Source organism: Tyto alba, unplaced genomic scaffold (genome assembly GCF_018691265.1).
Source record: "Tyto alba isolate M040663 unplaced genomic scaffold, T.alba_DEE_v4.0 Super-Scaffold_7, whole genome shotgun sequence".
Taxonomy (NCBI): domain Eukaryota; kingdom Metazoa; phylum Chordata; class Aves; order Strigiformes; family Tytonidae; genus Tyto; species Tyto alba.
Genome location: NW_024881328.1, coordinates 15,499,913 through 15,520,326, shown reverse-complemented (window position 1 = coordinate 15,520,326; position 20,414 = coordinate 15,499,913). Strand labels below are relative to the sequence as shown.

Genomic DNA, 20,414 nt, shown 5'->3' with positions numbered 1-20,414 from the left:
CAGGTATCTTTCAATGCACTCTGTAGAAGAGCTTCCAGTTACAGCAACAAGGTATGAAACTGAGTTGTGTTTATTAAAATGTATTTTATATACTCCATCTTTCCCATCACTTGTAATTATACCACACTTTATCTCAGGTCCCAGTTTTAGCTGCTGTAACATTACATGCAACTTACTGACAAAATTACTGAATAACATTGGGCCTACCATCACTTCCAGCAGTGAGAAAATTCAATTAGCCAATTCTTAACCAGTTCAACATGTGCACTTTCAATATTATATAGTGCTATTTTTTTTTTCAAAATATTTTGCATTACTTAATTAAATGTCTCAGAAAAGTTTTAAGAGTAGTTAATCTTTCCTATTACTCCTCAAACTTCTAAAGTAATCAGAGAAAATAAATTGTTTGAGAAGATTTATTTTTTAACTTTGGTATTGATTACATTCCTAGTCCTTAATTGGTTTTTAATTGAATACTGTATCAGTTTTCCATTATTTTACATAGGATTTCTCGTAGACTAACAGTCCACATCTACTTACATCAGTTACATTCCCTTCCAGGTTTTTGGCTTTTCTCCAGGGATCAAAGTTAATGGCTATCCAAATATTTTCTCAACAAAACCACCTGGTATTCCCAAGTTAATTCACCTGAGCCTGCTTTTTAAAAATATATTTTCCTTGGAGAGAAAATTTGTTTTATTTTAAAGTTCTTAATTACTAGTGGACTGGGAGTTGGTTTATTATTTTCACCTTCTAAAATTACATCCTCCTTCTTCCCAGATACCGAACACAAATATTTATTGAACACTTTTCCTTTTAATGTATTAATTATAACTATTTTATTAGCTGCAGCGGTAATAGTCTTATTCAAGGTTTAATATTTTTCCTTATGTTAAAAAAATCCTTTGTGTATCTAATTCAACCAGCTCACAGCTATTTTCCTGGTATCTTTATCTTCCCTTATTAATGCCTTTAATTGCTCTGCTATTTCAAGTAGATCATTTCCTCTCCCTTAGCATCTCCGGGACAAATGAAAGTGTTCTGTTACATGGCTAGCTGAGACTGCTTTCTGAGGTTAGCTGCCACTGAAACATCCCTTGTTCATCTTCCGAATATTTGAGATATGAAGTTAACATGAAGTTAAAAGTATCTCCCACATTTTTACAGCATTTACAGGAGCAAAATCAGCCCTGATCCTAACAGGCAGTGAAGAATGCATTAGAGCCATGTGGACACTGCTGTAGGCCTCAGTACAGAGAACACTGGAATTATTAAAGCTATCAAATGGACAAAACTCCCTCAGCTTTTCCAGCACCTTACTAAAAAAATATGCCTGACTGAACACAGGATGAAAACCTGAACACACTAACTAAATTCAGTGGATAATTTTTAATTAATATCAGGGTTTCCTCATGAATATGACATATCACGTCAGATTTCCACGTCACATTCCCTATAATCTAGCTGTTATATTTCCAAGTTGTAAACCTCACAGATGGTCTGTAAATTTTCATGAGTTTCCTGCTCAAATGTTTTTTCTCATCTTCCTGTCTTCTCCTCTTGTATCATATTGGGCTTCAGTTTTCTGCAGAAGTCAAACTATTTGTTGCTTTAGTTGTTTTTGCCAGATAGTTTTGAACAGTTTCTATGTTTAAACCCACAGATCTTTGTGTAATTTAAATGGGGTTATTTCTCTCTGCCTGGAATGGATTTCTGTCTCAAGATGCTCCTTCAGCTACTCATAGTTCACCTTCCATGTTCCAAACATTGCTTTAATCTCTTTTTATTGACTATATTTATTCTTATTTGTTTTGTGATGCATCCAAAAAAGCTTTCATATGATCTCTTAATTCCTTTTGGTAGTGGTCTCCAACCTGGCATTCACAGATGACAAACTGCCAGTGGGGATTCTTAACTATTGCTTACTCATAAGGAATTTGAAACCTACAGCTGAAGCCAACAGCAAGAGAGGAATCCAATACCATCACTCTATGTTCTTTGTTCAGCTTTGATGAAAGTTGGGATCACTGCTTGTAGAAAGCTTCCAAATACTCTTTTGGTTAGTGATGACCAATTCTACTTTCTGTCAGCTACTTATGCTATATTATCCATCTCTTTTTGATTTTCTCTGGAAATCTTGTCTTTAGCCATAGCAGCTAAGGAAGGTTTTGATTTTTGCATAGCTCACGAAGTATTCTGTTCTCATTGCATTTTAAGATAATATATGTTGATCTATTTGCTCTCTGATGTCGGAACCCTAATCTGTTTACTTAAATCTAGAAAAAACTCTGTGATTGAAGGTCATGAATTATCATTTACATTATGTAGACATGTGTAAAATGCTTATGATGATCCAAATTTGCCTGAGTCCATATGCAGACAAAAATGAAAGCAACAAAAGGAGCAACAGTACGTTGTGAGGACACATCAAGTTCTTTTGGTAAACTATGTTCAAGCTACACTACACAGATACTCTCAAAAGAGAAAGACAAAACAAACCTGCTTCTTTCCAACCTTTATGTTCCGTACAGATCAAATAAAATCTTTTGTGAGCTTAGCTAACTCTGCCTTCAGGTAGAAAACTTGAAAGGAAAGTGATAGAAACTTTACATGTTCCTAAAATAAATTGTATCTTTGGAAAATCTAAACTACTAAACTTCTAATTTTATTGCAAATGATCTGACATTCCTTTTCCGTTTCACAAACAATTGACTCTGCCCGCTAGAGTCAATCTTTGTTTAAATCTGGGGGCAATAGAAAACACAGAATTATTTCATAAATATTAATGCTTATTGCGTCTGCTAATGAATTAAAAAGAGGAAAAGCCTGGTCTTCATTTTGTTCCTCCAACTTTGCAAAGCAGTTGAATGATGTCAGCAATGGTGTAGCTCTGAATTAAAATCAATAAAGCAATTCATAAAGGAAAACTCAGTTTCTGATGGTTTTGTTATTCTTAAAATAATTATGATTTAACTTAGTTTTGAATAAATACAGTAAAATTTGAAAATTCTTATTTAGGAAACAGGAATATATGTACTGCAAGATCTGTAGCTGCTCAGTGGAATTAATGGTCTCCTCAGGATCAGTCCAGCAGGTTGCAGTTCTAGTTTGACCAAGGTTTCCAGGGCTTCCTAAGTCCTGACTTCACATGCAAGAGCCCAGAGGGCTATGACTCTGCTTGCTCCAAGAGGCACTCACTGCATTGTTGGGTATCAAGCAGATCTGCAGGAAACCTGCCTCAGGTTTTGCAAGACACCTGAAGGGCAAAGGTGTCTCAACAAATTATCACATTTTCACTTTTGCTAGAAGACATCTCATTAACTGCTCTCGTGAATGAGATGAGTAACTTGCATTAAGCTGCAATTTAGATTCACTTCAGTTTTAAGGAAAAAATATTTAATTTAAAAATACAATTGCTGATAAATATGTATGTAATGTACAAAACATGCAGATGAAAATTACTCAAAAATAGCATGAATTTATGTGAGAAATGTCATCAGGAACAATTTTTAAAACCACTTTTTAATCTTTCTGCAGAACTTTTTCAGTTTCTACACACCCACACAAAATAAGCAACCAAAAAATATAATATACATGCATAGATAATTCGTTGAATTAAATCAGGAAAATCAAAGCAGAACCAAAGTATTCTATGGAGAATTTATTATATAAAAATGCATTTTTAAATAATAAAAAAAAAAAATCAGTCCAGAACTCCTACTAGCTCTAACTCAGATGATCTTCATTGTCTTTTTACATTTGAAATTAATATCCACTATGGGATAGGTTCATAGCAGTGTCAAATTCAGAGAAAAGAAAGATGCCTGTGAGTCACTTTTCCATTCCCATGATCTAGTCTTTAGAAAGTGAAATGTTGCCAGCTTTTGTGGTAGAGTTTCTCAGAGGAACCACTTGGTTGTAGAGGGGACCTGCTGAATTATAGTGTGCACTGACTCCACTTAATTTTCAGCAATGAGGGAAAGGAAACCCCAATGCAGGTACAGTCAATCTGGCTTAGTCCTTCATTATAATTTTTGAAACAGCTTTAAATACTGTTGAGTGATTGGGCAAGACTACAGAAGCACTTCTCCCTCTTTGGCTCACAAATCCACACATTCTGTTGTTGCAAAGAGATCTATTACTGCAGTGAGACACTCAGGGACATCAACAGACAAAGCTAAACTAATTCATGACCTGACTCTGGAAGTCAGGTCTTCTGACCCAAGCCTGTGAAGGTACCAAAGAAGAACTCCTTATTTCAGGCATTGCAAGCTCTGCAGCTTTCACTGTGCCTTTTGAAAGTCTCACATGTATTTTTAATTTTAGCTGGAGCAAGGTTATTATTCAAGTTCATCCTCTTCCTCCAGAGCATGTAAATATGACCAAAGCTCAGCAGTGAAGTGTTAAATACTTCCTTCCTGTCAGATGAGGGCAGAAGTTGGAACAAGGTGACCTAAGAGCAGAGGCTTGAAGGTTAACCTTGTGGAAGGTGGGCGAATCCAGCCTTGAAAGTAAGTCCACTTCCAGGCTTATGCAGCATGAAAGACAGTCGGTGGTAGAGTCCGGAAGAGGGTCTGCACCTCAGCACAGCCGGTTGCAGAGAACCAGATATAAGCTAAATGGGACAGAGTGGGAAAATCTTGGTATGTTTCAACACTGTGCCTCTGAGTTACTCTAAGAGAAGGACAGGAAATGTGAACTTTTTATATATGAACCCTTGCTCAGGGCTGCATCTGGAGTTGCAATCTAGCTCTTAGAAGAGCAACTACGAAGTGTAGTAATGACTCCTGCCAGCATAATTACATAGCTCCAGTGTCACATCTTTCAAGAAGCAAAGTAATACAGAGGAACTGGGAACCTTAATGTGCAATATCATGTCATTGCTTCTTTAGGAATAAAGGGGTGAATAAATGAGGGTGAGATTGTATTTCAGACATACAGTATGTGCACAAAGGCTACTAGGTCCTGCAGGGAATCCCCAAAACAATTTTATTCTGTCTGAAAAGCTCAGGGGTCTGGTTAGACCTCAATGACATTTTCATTTTCCTGGTGGGAAAATAAAATATCCCCAGCAGCATAAACTCACACTCTTAATAAGTAACAGGCTTTTTAGAGCACAATATTATGTGATGACATTTTATGCAGAGATCTAACTCATAAACTCAGATAGCAAAGAATGATAAAGAAAATGACAAGCTAGATACAGAACACATTAATATATGGCAGCAGTAAAAATCACAAAGGACGGATTGGCCCCTTACACACAGGAGTAAGCATGGAAAAACTCTGTTGCCAACAGTAGGGATATGTCAGTTTAGTGCTGGTGGGAGATGAGATCTGAATCAAGCCTCAATAGCTCAAAACTTACTTGTCCATAAACACTATCATTTAATAGAAAAGCAAGGAACTATCAATATCTGAATAGCTGTAAACATATATTATTCAGCTGCTATGATCAATGCAGTCATTAGCAACTTAAGCCATTCTTGCTCTCAATGTAGAATCATTTCTCCTTGCTACACATCTGTCAGCTGGAGATCTAAAAGAGAGCTGGGTCAGAGCAGGTAGAAAGTGTTCAAAAAAATCTAAAACAAAAGTCTGTAAACATTTTAAACAAGAAAGCACTAGATTGCAATCCTCAGCTCAGGTCTATTTCTCTTCAGGCTAATACAGCTATGTGTTATACTTAAAATCAGTATGAGTGTGTGTGATGAAGATCTTAGTTGTGTAGTGAATGGCACATTTATGTTTCATCCCCTTGTATTGCTTTAAATTGCAAGAGTCTAGTTCGATTTGGGGACTAGCTGATTTCACATAGCTAAAACCCTAATACATATAGAGATGTGTGTGTTTATAGGTATGATATGCATACCACACATGTACATTTCAAATAAAATGTACTTCTAAGTAAACTCATATAACTTTGAAACTAACACAGGAAGTCATCTCAGCACCCCCTCACTTTGCACTCTGCTTAAAGTAGGACCAGTTTTGCAGCTTCCTACCTAAGATCTCTCTATATATAAATATATAATATCATATATGTATATTTGTATGTATATAGTAAAAATACAATGTACCGCCTTTAAAAGACAGTTCTGACCTGGATCTTGGAAATACAGCACTGAGACAGAGGACCAAAACGTGTAACTGGACTTGGAGGGAGAATTACATGTCAGCACAGCAATAGTGAGACACTACTTTCATTCACTGGTGATAGTAGAAGGAAACTCTCCTACTGCAATATTCCAATATCTCTCACCTGATGTTTTCACAATGACAATTAAATCTATAACTGGGAGAAGGTGCTGATTATTCTTAAACAATGGGATGAATACAGAAATTAGTTCATAAGTTTAGAAGTGGAGAAGGCAAAACAAGACTTCAATTGAAGTTTCTTTTGCACCAGAATACCTTCTTTGATCCACAGCTCCTCACCTTGTTCAAGCTATTCATCGAATGGGAGTAACAGAAAGGATCACACAACATCTGTCTGTTGGTCAGCATTACGTTTAAAGGAACAATACCCATTTAGGTCTAACTGAGAAGTCACTAGCATTTTTAAAGTCATCAACACCTCTCACCTTCTGCAAGTAACCCTGGAAGTAGCACTCAGATCTGAAGCTTTGATATGGAAACAAAATAAAAGTTTGAATTTCCGGTATTCATTTCACAGTGCCTATATCCTGTGAGCTGGGCAGACACGCTCTATCCCCCAACATAGCATAAAACAGATGGTTAGTTTTTCTACCTATTAGGTAACTTAGTCCAGGTTTTGGCTTCTCAGTTGAATATTTGCATTTCATTTGATGACATTTTAGTTTAATGTAGTACCAAAACCAACTATGTCTTTGAGTATTCTGCTGAATCCCAGCTTCAACTGCTGTTGCAATAATGCATTTGAGTGTAGCCTACCATGTAGTTATTGGATATGTGCTGGCGATACAGGAAATTCAGAACTGGTTACAGTCTTTAATAAAAGAGAGGCACAAATCTGGAGCTTGAGCTGTGTAGAAGTTCAACTATTTTGCTGTATACTTTCCAAGATTTATTCTCCTAATTTGATTTCCTCCTTTCTTTGCATTTTTAGTGACACCTTTTTAAGGGAATTTGCAGAGGGCTGTATTTTATTTCTTTTTATGTACAGTCATGATTCCAAGGGCATTTTTCAAAGAGCATTTCACACCCGTCTTGTGCTGCCTCTTCTCCAAATTTATGCACATTTATTCTCACCCCTGCACCACCCATTCTTTATGCTGTTATATACATGTTATATAGATGTTTTTGGAGGCTGGCAGAAAACCAGTCTAAGACACTTATCCATGTTAAAAATACTCTTCCCAATTTTTTTTTTTTTTTTTAGTCTTAGCTTTATCTTCAGTCAATTCCATGATTCCATTCTCTGCCTCATCCCATACAAAGCTGCTGTGGCACAGCTAAAGAGGAGGTGTGGGAACAGGAACACAAGGTAGTTGAGGACAGAAACTACTGTTGTTAGCACTACTTTCCATGGACATGTCCATAAATGCATTCCTGGGAGAAAGCCCCTTCTCTTCCCTGTTTCTGAAGGTTGGTTCTGACCAGAACGGAATGATTAGGGGTAGACTTGCAATTGACTGAGATGAGAGGTTCAAGGTCAGGCCCAGATCTGACTTTAAGTTTACAACACATCAGGAAATTGAGGATGTGAATGTGATTGCAACAGAAGTAAATCAATTGACAGAGTGGTGGGGAGAACCCATTCATCATCCATGGAAGGCAGGTGATCCACGGAGCAGGCAGAACAGGAATGCTTACCCTGAAGGATTTATGGTGCCTGCTAGACTTTGGCCTGGAGATGGTAGAACTAGCTCAGGCATTAGAGAAAAGTTTTTTTATACCATTATTTGTTCCTGTCGCCCAAGGACATCAAGGGAAAGATTGGCAAACAATCAGGAGAGGCTTTTGACAGGCAAAAAGACAGATGATTGTTGGAGAGGCCTAATATGGATATTCTTTGCAATAAACTTAAAATAAACCACAAAAGAAGAATAGTCTAGATAAATTCAGACAACCTGGAATGGCCACATATTCTCACTGTATACACCCATCAACTTTTGATTTGTTTCACATATAATTAAGAAGTGTTTTAAATACATTGTAGCTTTTTCGAGAGGTGAAATTAAAGATGCTCCCAATTTCCTTATTAAGCCACCACAAATTCCTCTGCCCTAAATGATAATGCATGCAGTGTTTACAATACCAGAAGGCTCAAAGTGCATGCAAGGAAAGAGATGGGAAAATATATACTGAGTGTTTTGCAAAATGACTCATAAATAAATTATTCTGATTGAATTGTTGTGACTTGAATGTTTAATCCTTCCATCTATTTTCATTTGGGAAAAATTCTTGAGCGAGCAATCCGTGGGTGAGAATATCAAGGTTTGAGTCTAGGGATGCTGAGATTTTCTTACCTCACTCAGACTGTTAAAAAAGTAATTATTTGTTGCAGGTTTGGCTGGACTCATTGCATATATCTGTTCAGAACTGTCTTTTTTACAACTAAAGACGTCATGCATTTCTTATGCTGGTGTGATAGTGGTGCAAATGCAGTGTTTGTAAGGGAGTGATTTCTGGGCTGTGTCACTCTAAGTAAGACCTCACTTCATCTCAGATTTTGCTCAAGAATTCTTCAAGTTTTTTGCAATTATTTTTTACAAAAACAAAAAACAAAAAACAAACAAACAAAAAAAACCAAACCAAAACAAAACAAAAAAAAGGAATACAGGAATACACTAGAAGCCTAGTGGCTTGTTTTCATCTTTTGAATAACAACAAATGCATTCTCCTATGTTACCTACAAAACTGCAACATAACAGTCAAACCTTTTTTATTTATATCAAAACATTATAAGCATGCCTTCCATTCTGTTGTTGATGTCACTGGTGTGATTGTATGTAGGGAATTTACACTCCTTTGGATGAAAAAAGCCCCTGAAGTCCTGTAAGTTACAGATGTATGATGTTGCAGCTATCTCATTTAGTTTCAATGTTGGATTATGTGTATAAACCTCAAGGGCCAGGTTTGTAGCCCTAAGCAGACTTTATATACGTATGACCTGGCATGCAGAGATTTGGCTGACCTATGCAGAAGATAAAACACCAATAAGCAGTATGTACACGTATGTGTTCGTGCACATGTTATATACAAAGAGAGGATAATATGAATCTTTCTTTGTAACAAGCTAAACAAATTCATTTAACAGTGTATTCAACCTTTTAAAACATATTCTACTTCTAAACTGAGGGAAAAATGTTATATTTGGCCCTACAGCTCTCATCCCACTGGACTTCTATTAGCAGAACCATTGCAGTACTCAGGTGAAAAAGCTTCAGAATAAAGTCTTTATCTGGTAGCACTTCCTCTATCAAAAACCTCCTTACCCACTGAACAGGTTATGGGAAAAATGAGTTCTCAGTTCTACCAATTACTTCTGCCACATTTGTCTTCTATTCATTCTCTTTCTAAAATAGTGGTGATTTCAGATGACACCAGCATGCACTTCTTAGGACAACTGCATTCTGTCCTGCCGCACGGATCTCAGAGTCCTTAAATAACACAGAATAAATAGACATCTCTGCTGTAATCTGCAGACAAGAGTCCTGGGAATACACCACAAGGTGGACATATTAAAGTATTCATACAGTTTATAAAGCCAGTATTAGGTAGAGAGGGAAATTAAGAGGTACAAGCAAAGGAGAAAGGATATTTGAAAAATGGGATTTGGAAAATATTGCGACTAAATGGAGTAATGTTGCTTGAAGTACCATATTTTGTTTAATCTACTGAACACATTCTCCTTCTGGAACTGCTGTGAAAATGTGTGCACGTGGATGCTCACACACACACACTTCAGTGTGTGTGCACAAATACACAGCAGTACATACAAATACTTCACAAATATAAATACACGTGCACGTGGAAAGTGAAAGTAAACTGAAACCCCATCACCAAACCATAAAATGTCAGAGATATTACATAAAATTAATGGTCCGTGTGCTGAAGCCCTCACCCCTGCAAAAGGAGTTTTAACTAAATAAGAATATCACAGTTTCCTGTCAACTGCATAATGCTGGTACTTGAAAAGCAAATGGAAAATCCTGATAGAAGGGTATAGAGAAGGCTAGAGTGTCTTTTCAAAGTATTTTATTTATGGATAGGAAAACTAAATACCTCAAAATCTTCAGCATGCTCATCTTCTCAATAACTTCTGACAAAAAGGGGTGCAGGTTCACGACATCCAAACAAAAGAAGCAGCAGAGACCATATCCAGGTCTAAATTTATTACCTAAGTCAAGTTTCAGGTCATCTACAAGTCACCAAAGCCTGTAAGCAGTGTCTCCTAATCAAATCAATTCAGCTGAGCTTTCAGGTATGAAGCTTGTTTTCCCTCCACACTCCATCTTTCAAACTTAACGTCATGCTTCAAAGTTTCAAGAAAAGGAATTCTGCCCACAGCAATTTTGGGTGAACAATCCCATAACACCTCTCTGACTTCCAGAGCACAGGTCTCCTCCTCTAGTTGTCCCTAAGCACAGACAGTCCCAGAAGGACAAAAAACACATCTGCAAATCAATTCTTAGAAAGACTTCCCATTTTACACATTCCGACAGATCCTGGATACATCCTAATGCGCTCGAGAAATGAGTAACTGAAGATGGGCAGGGACTGACTGATATGATGGCATGGTGAAAGTATAGCTGAAATGAGCACTGCTATTTGATTCACTTTTTAATAAGGCCCTGTTGGCTGAAAGCAGTGCACCACTTCTAGCTATTTCAGATGCTTTATATAATCTTTGTAACCGAGGACAGTGAAGGGACACAATATTCCACCCAGATATCTATTTTGGCCTGAATAGCCTAAAGCCAGATTACCTACCTATGCTTCTTAATTACATTTCATACTGAACAGATATTCTTTTTTTCACCCCCATATTGCTCTCTCACTGCTAGCACAGACAGAACAAGCAAGAAAATAAAGGTTTCATTATGACTCTTTCTAAGTCACAACTAAATGTACTGATTCCTGGGACTCCAGGGGCAGCTGGTGATGCCTCTTCATCAGGGTATCTCGTAGCATTACTGTCTAGCCCAATAACAGGCTCATATTAAAAACTCTCATTGGTTTAGTAAGCTAGATATAACATAGCAATCATTTTTACCATATAGCTGTTTGGTGTTCCACAAAAACTGGCTGTAAAAACCTACACTGCTTAGATAACTGGCTATCAGTTTTGACCTTCAGAGGTGAGGTTATAGAAAACTGTATAAATATTAAAATTAGAGGTGAGGCTGAACTGCAAAGTTCATACTCAGATCTCATATCAAACTTGCCCAACACCTCAGTGCATTGGGAATGACTGATTTGATTTGGGACCATCTCTAATTAAAAAAATATATGTATCTAATAATCTCACATCATTCCCACTGCTATTTTTGCTATGTACCTTGCCCTAGGTCTCTCTCACTTATTTCAGAAGCCTGAGTCATACATTTGGGCTTTGGAGAATTGAGACTTACAGTACGGGTAACTCTAGCTCATAATGAATATATAGTATCCTTAGGAGGGTCCGTGCACAAGCAAAGAGCGAGAGAGAAGAAAAGTACAGCTGCAGTGAGAATCTACACAAAAGCTGGCAGACAAAAAATACAGCTGAAGTGAACAACTCTCTCTGTAGCTGGGAGGCAGGGAAAATGCAACCAAGATGTGCTGGTGGATAAGCAGTGGAAGAAACAACAATAAGATGGAAAGGGACATCAGAGAGATATGAAGGAGGTGACAAATTTATTCAAGAAAACAGTAAAGAGCGTTACCTATTTCTACCCATAAGAATTTGCTGTGGGCCCATCACTTTGAATCTGTGTGCTTCTCCCCACCCTTTGAATCAAGAACTACCTCCCTCACCATGGGCCCACAGCAGGGCTCTGACTTCTTGTGGGCCTGCAATGTTTTGATAACACTGAGTAAAAAATAAAGAAATTCTGGCATATACAATGCAAGTCCAGAGTTATGATCCAAAGTGATAGCACAGAATAACACCATTTTAGTCAGTGGAAGGACAGTTAGGGAGCTAAACCATCACATAATGTAAAACCCCATGAGCATGAAATCAATTGAGTTCATTAGAAAAATCGTGTTTCACCAGTCTTTTCTGATGATAAATTATCTGCTGCCTGTCAATAGCCAGAGACCAAGCTGGATAACAGAATCCATGACAGAGTAATTTTTCTTATCACCTGACAGTTCATCTAGATTTGAGGAAACAATTCCAATAATATGTGGATCTTCATACATACTGAAATATTCAGTTAAGGGTTTCAATCTTTAGCCATCATGGAGAATTCTTTTCTTTTCTACCCAACAGCCAATAGTTACATTTATATCACATGAGACAGAATATCAAAATCAGTCTAGCTTAAAATTATAAGATTCACAGTTAGGATTACCACAAACCAGACTCTTCCCTGATCAAAAAAAATCCATTTATTTAACAGAACAGGTTCACACCATTTCAGGATCTTCACTGGTGATTATTTTTATGTTACTTGAAAAGCTGAAAATATCACTGAAAACATTCTCAGAAAGGATGCTTTGGTGTCTTCAGGAAAAGACAATTTATGTTAGAGGAGACTGAATTGGTCAGAAAATTGATTTATTTTTCCTACAATGTTGAAATTATTTTTTCACGTTTCCCATAGTACAGTGATTTTTTTGTATAAACTATCCCAAAAGGATTTCAGTCTTCTAAGAGAAAAGTAAAACTTCTTAAATGGAATATGTGCATTCTGAAAACACATCATATTTTTTAAAAAACTTCTTCCCCTTAAAAAAGTTTATAAGAATTTTTCAAACCAATCCTACTACTATGTAAAAGAGCTAGTAGTTGGTAGCTTCTTAGAGTTTTTTCTATAAACATTGCAGTATGTAAATGATCAAAAAGAATTGTAAGAGGGAGGCAATTCATGATTAGCTTACTGTAACACAAATTGATGATAGATGAAAGAAGGAAGAAGTATGGTATAAGTAATAGGGGCCATAAAAAGAGTAAAAAATAATAATAAATAAAGACACTGAATTTCAGCAGAGATAATTTGTGTAGACATGGAAGAAGTGTTCACTGAAATCAGTGGAATGAGGCAATAGAGGTAAAGGACACAGAGGAAAAATGGAAACTGTTCCTCTGTAAATTAAAGTATACCCAATAGGCTGTGAGCTACCTAGGAATAAATATGTTGGGGGGGGGGGGGGTGGAAAGCATATGGATGACCTATGTAGTGAAAAGAGTAATCAAATGTAAAGAAGAGGCACATGCAAAGAGTAAAAAAACAGATCCAGAGGAAGGAGATGATTATAAATGTTCAGGACTTCTTCTCACTAAGATTATTAAAAGATGCTGGGAAGGTGCTGATTGTTACATATGCATAGTCAGGTAGGAAAGGGGAAACAGGGAAGGGGAGGAGGAGAAAAGCATTGATCTGAGAGAAAAATGGTGTCAAGTGACTGAAATGTGCCCAGGGTTTGCTGCCAGCTTATTATTGCTGCAGTATTTTGTTTTATAATACTGTTGATGGTGTAAAAGCCAGAATTAAATCCCTACTGAAACTGAACTTGCTTAGAACAGATTTAAAGTGATAAACTGTTATTTCATCCTGTAAGATATTAAAGATCCTGAAGAACATACCACAGACATAGGCATGCTGTTAGCAACAATTTAAGCAGGAGGACATTTCTACACATCCCTTTTCTGCTCTCGCATTCCTGTGCAGTTTCAGCAATGACAGCAAGGCAAGGCTGAAAGGGAAATCAATCGGAAAAGTCATGACATTTTCAGTGAGGTCCAGGGTTGTAAACACCAACAACTAGTAACTTCTAGTCATGCCAGACTATGCTAAGGTTTTTGATGCTAAAATTATAATGACGTTTCTGCATAGAAAAGATCTGCTATACCAAATGTATGGGCTGTGGGAGCCATATAGCTTTCACGTGAGGACAGGAGTCTTAGCTTAGTTGGATGGTACCTTAGAGGGATATATTTTCTATCTCTGTTAGCAGGTTAACTGAGCTTGCAGGCCCAGAAGCAGAGCACAAACTCATCTGAAAGGCATTTCTGTAAGCAGCTTGATGTCAGTGTTTATGAAATGTGTTATTTTTTTTCTTTATCACCTTAAGAATCTAATCTTTCTGTGTTAGGAACTAAAAAAAGAAAAAAACAAAAACAAAACAAAACAAAACAAAACAAAACAAATCAAAACAAAAAAACAACAAACAAAACAAAAACAAACAAACAAACAAACAACAAAAAACAAACAAACCCAAAAACATTCTAAGCCCTTTAGAAGAAATTAAATTATGGGAAATAAAAAAAAAAAAATAATTTCTGGTTGTGTTAAGAGATACAAATAATTTGGGACCAAAAAGAATCAGTAGAAATTATTCTACTTCTCTGTTAAAAATTAATACCATGTTAAGGTTACATTGTGAAGATCTGGATAGCTTATTACAGAAAAAGAGTACTGGTAGACAAAGAGGAGGTGACATTAATAGGAATCAAAATGAAAGGAGATCAAACCTTTTATTTATTTTACAGAAAGTTAGGCAAATATTACCTGAATTCTCCTGTCAAGTCACAAGTGTTTGGCGGTTTTATTCAGAAAAAAAAATGATAGCAGAGATTATAACTTAGATAAATGATAGAAATTTACCAAACTGAACATGATTCAGAATTAGAGAGGACATTTCTGAGCTAAACAAATAAGTGTGAGACTGAACACCATGTGTGTTCATAACAAATGATGTTTAATTCAACTAACTACAGTCTCTAAAAGCTGGGTGTACACTGCAAGTTTTGTGATATATCTAATAAGGTTGCACAAACTATCAGTGGTAGAACAGCAAACATTCTGCTTCTCTGCATCCTGTTAGCCACAGGTCCAACAAGCAGCTTACACAGCTTTTGGGTCACCCTCTTACCAGTATCACACACATCCCAGAGCATTTCAAGGCACAGTATGTGACCTGCTCCCCTATGAACAACTCTCCTGCTCTGACTTCATCTATCCAGCAAGCCTTTGCTTTTTTCCTCTTCTGCTCACTCTCATTGTTCCTGGTCACTCAGTGCTATGGAGGAGATGGTAGCTATCTACTCCACAGATCCTGCCCTTAAAACCAGATTTTTAATGTCACTTTCACATCTCCCACCTCATCTTTTCCACAATGGTATCTGAAACCACTCATCCCTCTGATTGGATCCCAGGCTGTTCATCCATCTGTGTTTATTTCAATCTTTTTAAAGTTGTAGGGTCTTTAGTGATGATTTTTAGAAGTTGTTTGCAGTTTCACAGAGTTTCTTTCTTTCTTTCTTTCTCACATTTAAATCAATGTTTTGGATTGTCTCCCAAGGGGAATTTGACTACATTGTTTATTTATTTATTTATTTACTCATTTATCTTTTAGGAAAAAAATAAATAGCTTTGGCTTTTAGGGGAAGAATAATCCCTTGATTTATGACCTGGATTAAGAGATATCTTGTAAGCAATATGTGTTGCATAAAGTCATAAGGGAGAAAAAAAGAAGTGTGAATACTTGCAAATATATATTAACAATGCTTTTCAAAGCATTGAATATTTTGATTTTTGCAGGCTTCAGTGTCCAATGCCTTGAAGAAAGGATTGAAGAAGGTAATAAAATGAGAGGAAGAAAATAGATCCAACTGCCACTTTGGCAATTATTTTCAATCTTCATTAGAAAAACAAAAAGAAAATAAACCAAAAAAAAAGCAAAATTATTATAAGGTCAAAAGTCTCCAAAGTGCCAAGTGAAGGTAACCACAACCCAGGTTAGCTTGCAGAAAGACTGATACCATATCTTGAAGAGAAAAATATTCCCATTAAGTGGAAGATTCCAGAAATCAGTGATAATATCTACTAATACTTCCTTCATCAAAGCAGGGACAGAAAGAGAGATTGTTTCATATCATTTAAATTAATGTTTTCCTATGTTTCTCAAAGTTGAGAGTAAGAAGATGGAAATTAGACATGTTAGAGTACAACCGACCTGTAAAGCAGGATGTGAAAGCTCATAAGAAACTGCACTGTAGCTAAAGGAAAAGCAACTTAGATTTCATACTCCTAAGCAAGATATTTAATTTGAATAAAGTGTTGTGCACCCTGATTCTGTTTCACACAAAAGATCATGTATTCATACTCATTGCCCTACTGCAGAAGGCCTTGCTATGTAGCTCTCATCACGCCATAAGACCTCTCTCTTATATAGAAAATTAGTTTTGCCCCCTCTGTTGATAAAAAGGAATATAATGCTTACATTATTTAATTCATGTTTTTGGAGGAATTTAATGTCTTGCTGAAGAGTTCCCTAGAACTTCATAATTGTATGAAGAGATCAATCATTCATTCTTTTCAAGCTCTGGGTAGGCTTCAGGGGGGGAAAAAAGAAAATAAAAGACAAAATCAACATTCACTGATTCAACAGCTGGGAAAAATATTGATCAGTTGGGTCATTCTCTAAGCTCATTTCATTCTCTGTGTGAAAGAAAACAGCAGTCCTCTAGGAAAAAAAGATACTCTAAAAGCAGCATCTTAATGCATTTCCACAAAGGGGCATGCTTTAAATCCTTAAGGAGCACTTTAAGTCTTCATTTTTTAAGCCATCATTTTAATACAGCTTTTGCATGGGCACATAATTATTGCTTTATACTGCAGTAACAGCTAGAAGCAAGAAATATAGTTCATCTGGGCTAGGTGCTGTGCTAAAATTAAGCCACATCTTGGCTTCCCACTGAGGGGTTGTCAGTCTAAATAGACAAAACAGGATAAAAAGAGAGAACATACTTGGGAAGCCATTTCACAGACATGGAGCAAACCCACTGAGAGGCTGAATGACCTGCCCAGGTTAACACTAGGGACTTGATTCTAGAAAAGAATATAGTGCAGATTTCTCAAGACAAAGTCTAACACAGAAAATATCCCTCCTTTCCATTGCAGCTATGCTCACTTTTCCAGTAACACCTCGAAAAATGCAGAGTTTTAGTGGCAGGCACTTCTGTTTCTCAGGAGTCAATGGCAAGTTAGAATTATAAATACCAGGCTAGGCCATAAAATTCCTGTGTCTCCTACATTTCTCAGAAAAACCAGACATCGTTAGTCCAGCTGTAATGTGTCATTTTGTCAGATTGTGTCACTTGGCACTCTGGAGCAGGCAGAGACTGCGTGACTCAGCATTGAAGCAAAGAAGAGCATCCATCTGGCAGCTCATGAGAAGAGAGGAATCTGGAGAGAAGGAGACACTTCATTTGAAAAGGACTTTAATACAAGCTTTTGCCTCTGGAAGAACACATCACATCCACAAAAGCCATCCAACTCCTTCCATCCCCACGAAAGCACCCTTCTGTGCAGCTGGAGTGCTAATTAGCTTAGTGCTTTCAGGTCCTAACTAACCACATGTGCCCCAGGAATGAGATATAATCAAGAGCTAACTAATGCTTTTGAAATGTTACAGACTAAATTAACAAGACTGAACCATTAAGCATAAGCAAGAAGAGTCAGATTTAGCTTTGGGTCATGAAGTTGCTTTCAGAGGAAAGCTTTCCTGGCCTTCAGGAAAATCCTGACCTGCTTGATCATTTTGGCCTGGGAACCTGAATGGGGAAACGTGACAGTGAGATATCTCTATTTCCAGTGGTGCCTCACAGAGTTTTTAGCGGCACCATGGTATAATATAAGTGATGAACTGGAACATGAGCGCTGTGGTCATACTGTGCACCCTTTTAATGGGGAAAGACAGGAAGCAACATTTGTTAATAGTGTGTGGGAGGAAACCCTTCCTGACAGTAATGGGCTCTCAGCTCTTCCTATTAAAAGCTGAGCAGTGTATGAAATAAACTTCAAAGCACCAAGTTCAGGGAAGGACATCCACTTCACAGAAGAGGAGAGGAAACAGGAGGAAACAGAACAAATGTGAAATTCCCCTTCCCTCTCAAGCTCTTCTCTTGTTGGTGCTCCATACAGCCATTAGTAGGGACAGGAACTTGAAACCAATCTCTCTTTCACATCCTTTTTAGGCAAGATCACTGCTCCTTGCTTGACTTTGAGAAACTATCTTTTAAAATCACAGCTAGAGAGAAAATCCTTTATGTGATCTGTCCATCATAGCAAGTCACTCAAGAAAGAACTGCAGCTTTTCACATTTCAACCACTGGTTATATATTCTGATGCCTTGTGTCTCACTCTGGTTGGTCAAAAGATTTCGAGATAGTACATTTTGGGTGGGTTTCTTGGCTATTCAGTCCATCCACAACCCTAAATATCTGGTTCTTACTGAAATGGAGGAATGCCATCACTCATAGGCTCTGACAGGGAGAGAGAGAAGTAGGTGTCTACCTATGCTGCACTTCAGCATTGCAATTATAGGAGACATAAGTTTTCATCATTTAGTTTGTAGCAGTAGCTATGACAATACATCAGTGCGGGCTGTGGTGTGGTAGCAAGACAAGGGGGTACCCAGAATCCCAGTGCTGACTTTCAGACTCTGCAGTTCTTTCATTTTTGTTGCTACCTGCACTTGCTAAATTAGATCTAAAGCAAATATAACTACATGAGCTGCAAACATACCTTGGGAATGTGGAACGAGCATACCCTCAGGCAGGGGAATGTTGGGAATGAGAACAACCTTTGGTAGCAATGTTCATTTCTAAAAATAAGTGCATCACAGCTGACAATAAGCATTTTTGTAAAGTATTGCTTTCAGAACTTAGATTGGAACAGCTGGATGCTCACTCTTTTCACTTGCAGAGTAAGTCTTTGGAGTTCCAGAAACACCTAACCCAAAACTTATCAGGTACTGGAAAACTGACTGTTAAACCTTTAATGTTTGGAAGAAATGTTTGCAAATTCATTCATTTCAAAAGATTTTTATCCCTCCAAACAGAAATAGGTAAACATTATTAGGAATGCTTTTGTGAACATCTATTCCGATTAAACCTGTGAAATCTTGCAAATCTGGCATTTTTTGCTTGCTTGTTTCCTTTTGAGGTTTTCAGTGTTTGCTGCTTTTTTTTCCTGAACCACTTGGAAATACAGAAAAAGAGAGAAAACATCAGAAGCTGTTCCAGCCATGGATAATAATGCATTTCAGGCCTGGGGTGAAAATTTAGGTCAGTTCTAATTTCACCTGAAACAGTTCACCCACCTCCATCAGCAACCCAGGGCATGATAAGCTGCAATAGCCAGTATACACAGGAAAGGGAAATGACTATTGTTACAAATAAGGATTGTATCACAGAAACCCTGGATTTATAGCTAAAAGAGTGACAGTGTTTCTCTGTATATGTGCTTGCACAGTTGCACTTCTGATTGGTAAGAGAATTACATCTATAGCCCTTGTTTACGTGGTGCTGGATTGTGGGTTTCTTAGTATTTCTCCAGCTTTGCTTGCACTCACAGACCACAGTTCAGATTCCAGTGATGATTATCCCTATCCACTTACACAAGAGCTAAAGTGTTACAGACAAAACTAAAATCTGTGTTACGAAATAGAGAAAACTATAATTCTTGTTACTGCTATGTGTTGGCTTATCTCTTTCAGTTCATTTACTTTTTTATTTTGGTGAGAAAAAGAATGTTTAAAAAGTTAAAAATGAGCAAAAAAAAAAGAGTAAAAAATTTAAAATAAAAATGAAATTCTGTGCTTATATATAAACATAACTAGAGGCACACATATATTTCTTAAATATGCAAATATCCTTGGCATACCTACATATGGTATTTTGGAGATACTATCTTTATACATTCAGAAATAGAAGGAAATTAATTTTTCTGGCTATTCTTTTTAAATCTGTGGTGTTAACTAAGATACTTTACTTACATTTTTCTAAAATCCTTTGTTTCTCTGTTCTCACACCAATTCTACATGTAGCAATACTAGGCAGAGATTTTCAACAGTGGTCTCAGAGCAAAGCCCCGGTACAGCTAATGAACTAAGGCTTTGTTTCTATGTAGAGGTTGCTGCTGGGGTAAGCCATGCAGGCTGAGCCATCACTTCTGTAGGCAGAGAAGTTCTACTCCCTAGTAGGATAGGAGGGATTTCAACAACACAGTCTGTGGAAAGCGTGTCCTCTGTTGTGGATCAGACTTTGATCTGCAATGCTGACAGCTAAGAGAGTTTGTGTAAACAAGTCTATAATTTTAAATCCTAATTTTTGTGCAGTGGTGGAAATGTGATAATCTGTGATAGCCCACCATGCTAGCACTTTGCCAGACATCAGACACATATTCTGGTACATGTGTAATGTCTGCAGAACAAAGAGGTTTCAACCTGGAATCCTACATTTTGATTTCAAGCAGTGTGCATGTGTATAA

The 20,414-nt window shown here is 37.1% G+C and overlaps 1 long non-coding RNA gene across 1 annotated transcript in view; it reads right to left on the bottom strand.

Moving 5' to 3' along the window:
* LOC122154938 overlaps positions 1-20,393 on the bottom strand; it is a 22,597-nt gene extending 2,204 nt beyond the window's left edge. The window contains exons 1-2 of the long non-coding RNA XR_006167053.1: positions 20,383-20,393; positions 8,243-8,249 (exon numbers count right to left, since the gene is read on the bottom strand). This is a non-coding gene — a long non-coding RNA (uncharacterized LOC122154938). The remainder of the gene's footprint in view (positions 1-8,242; positions 8,250-20,382) is intronic.
* Positions 20,394-20,414: the final 21 nt, after the last annotated feature.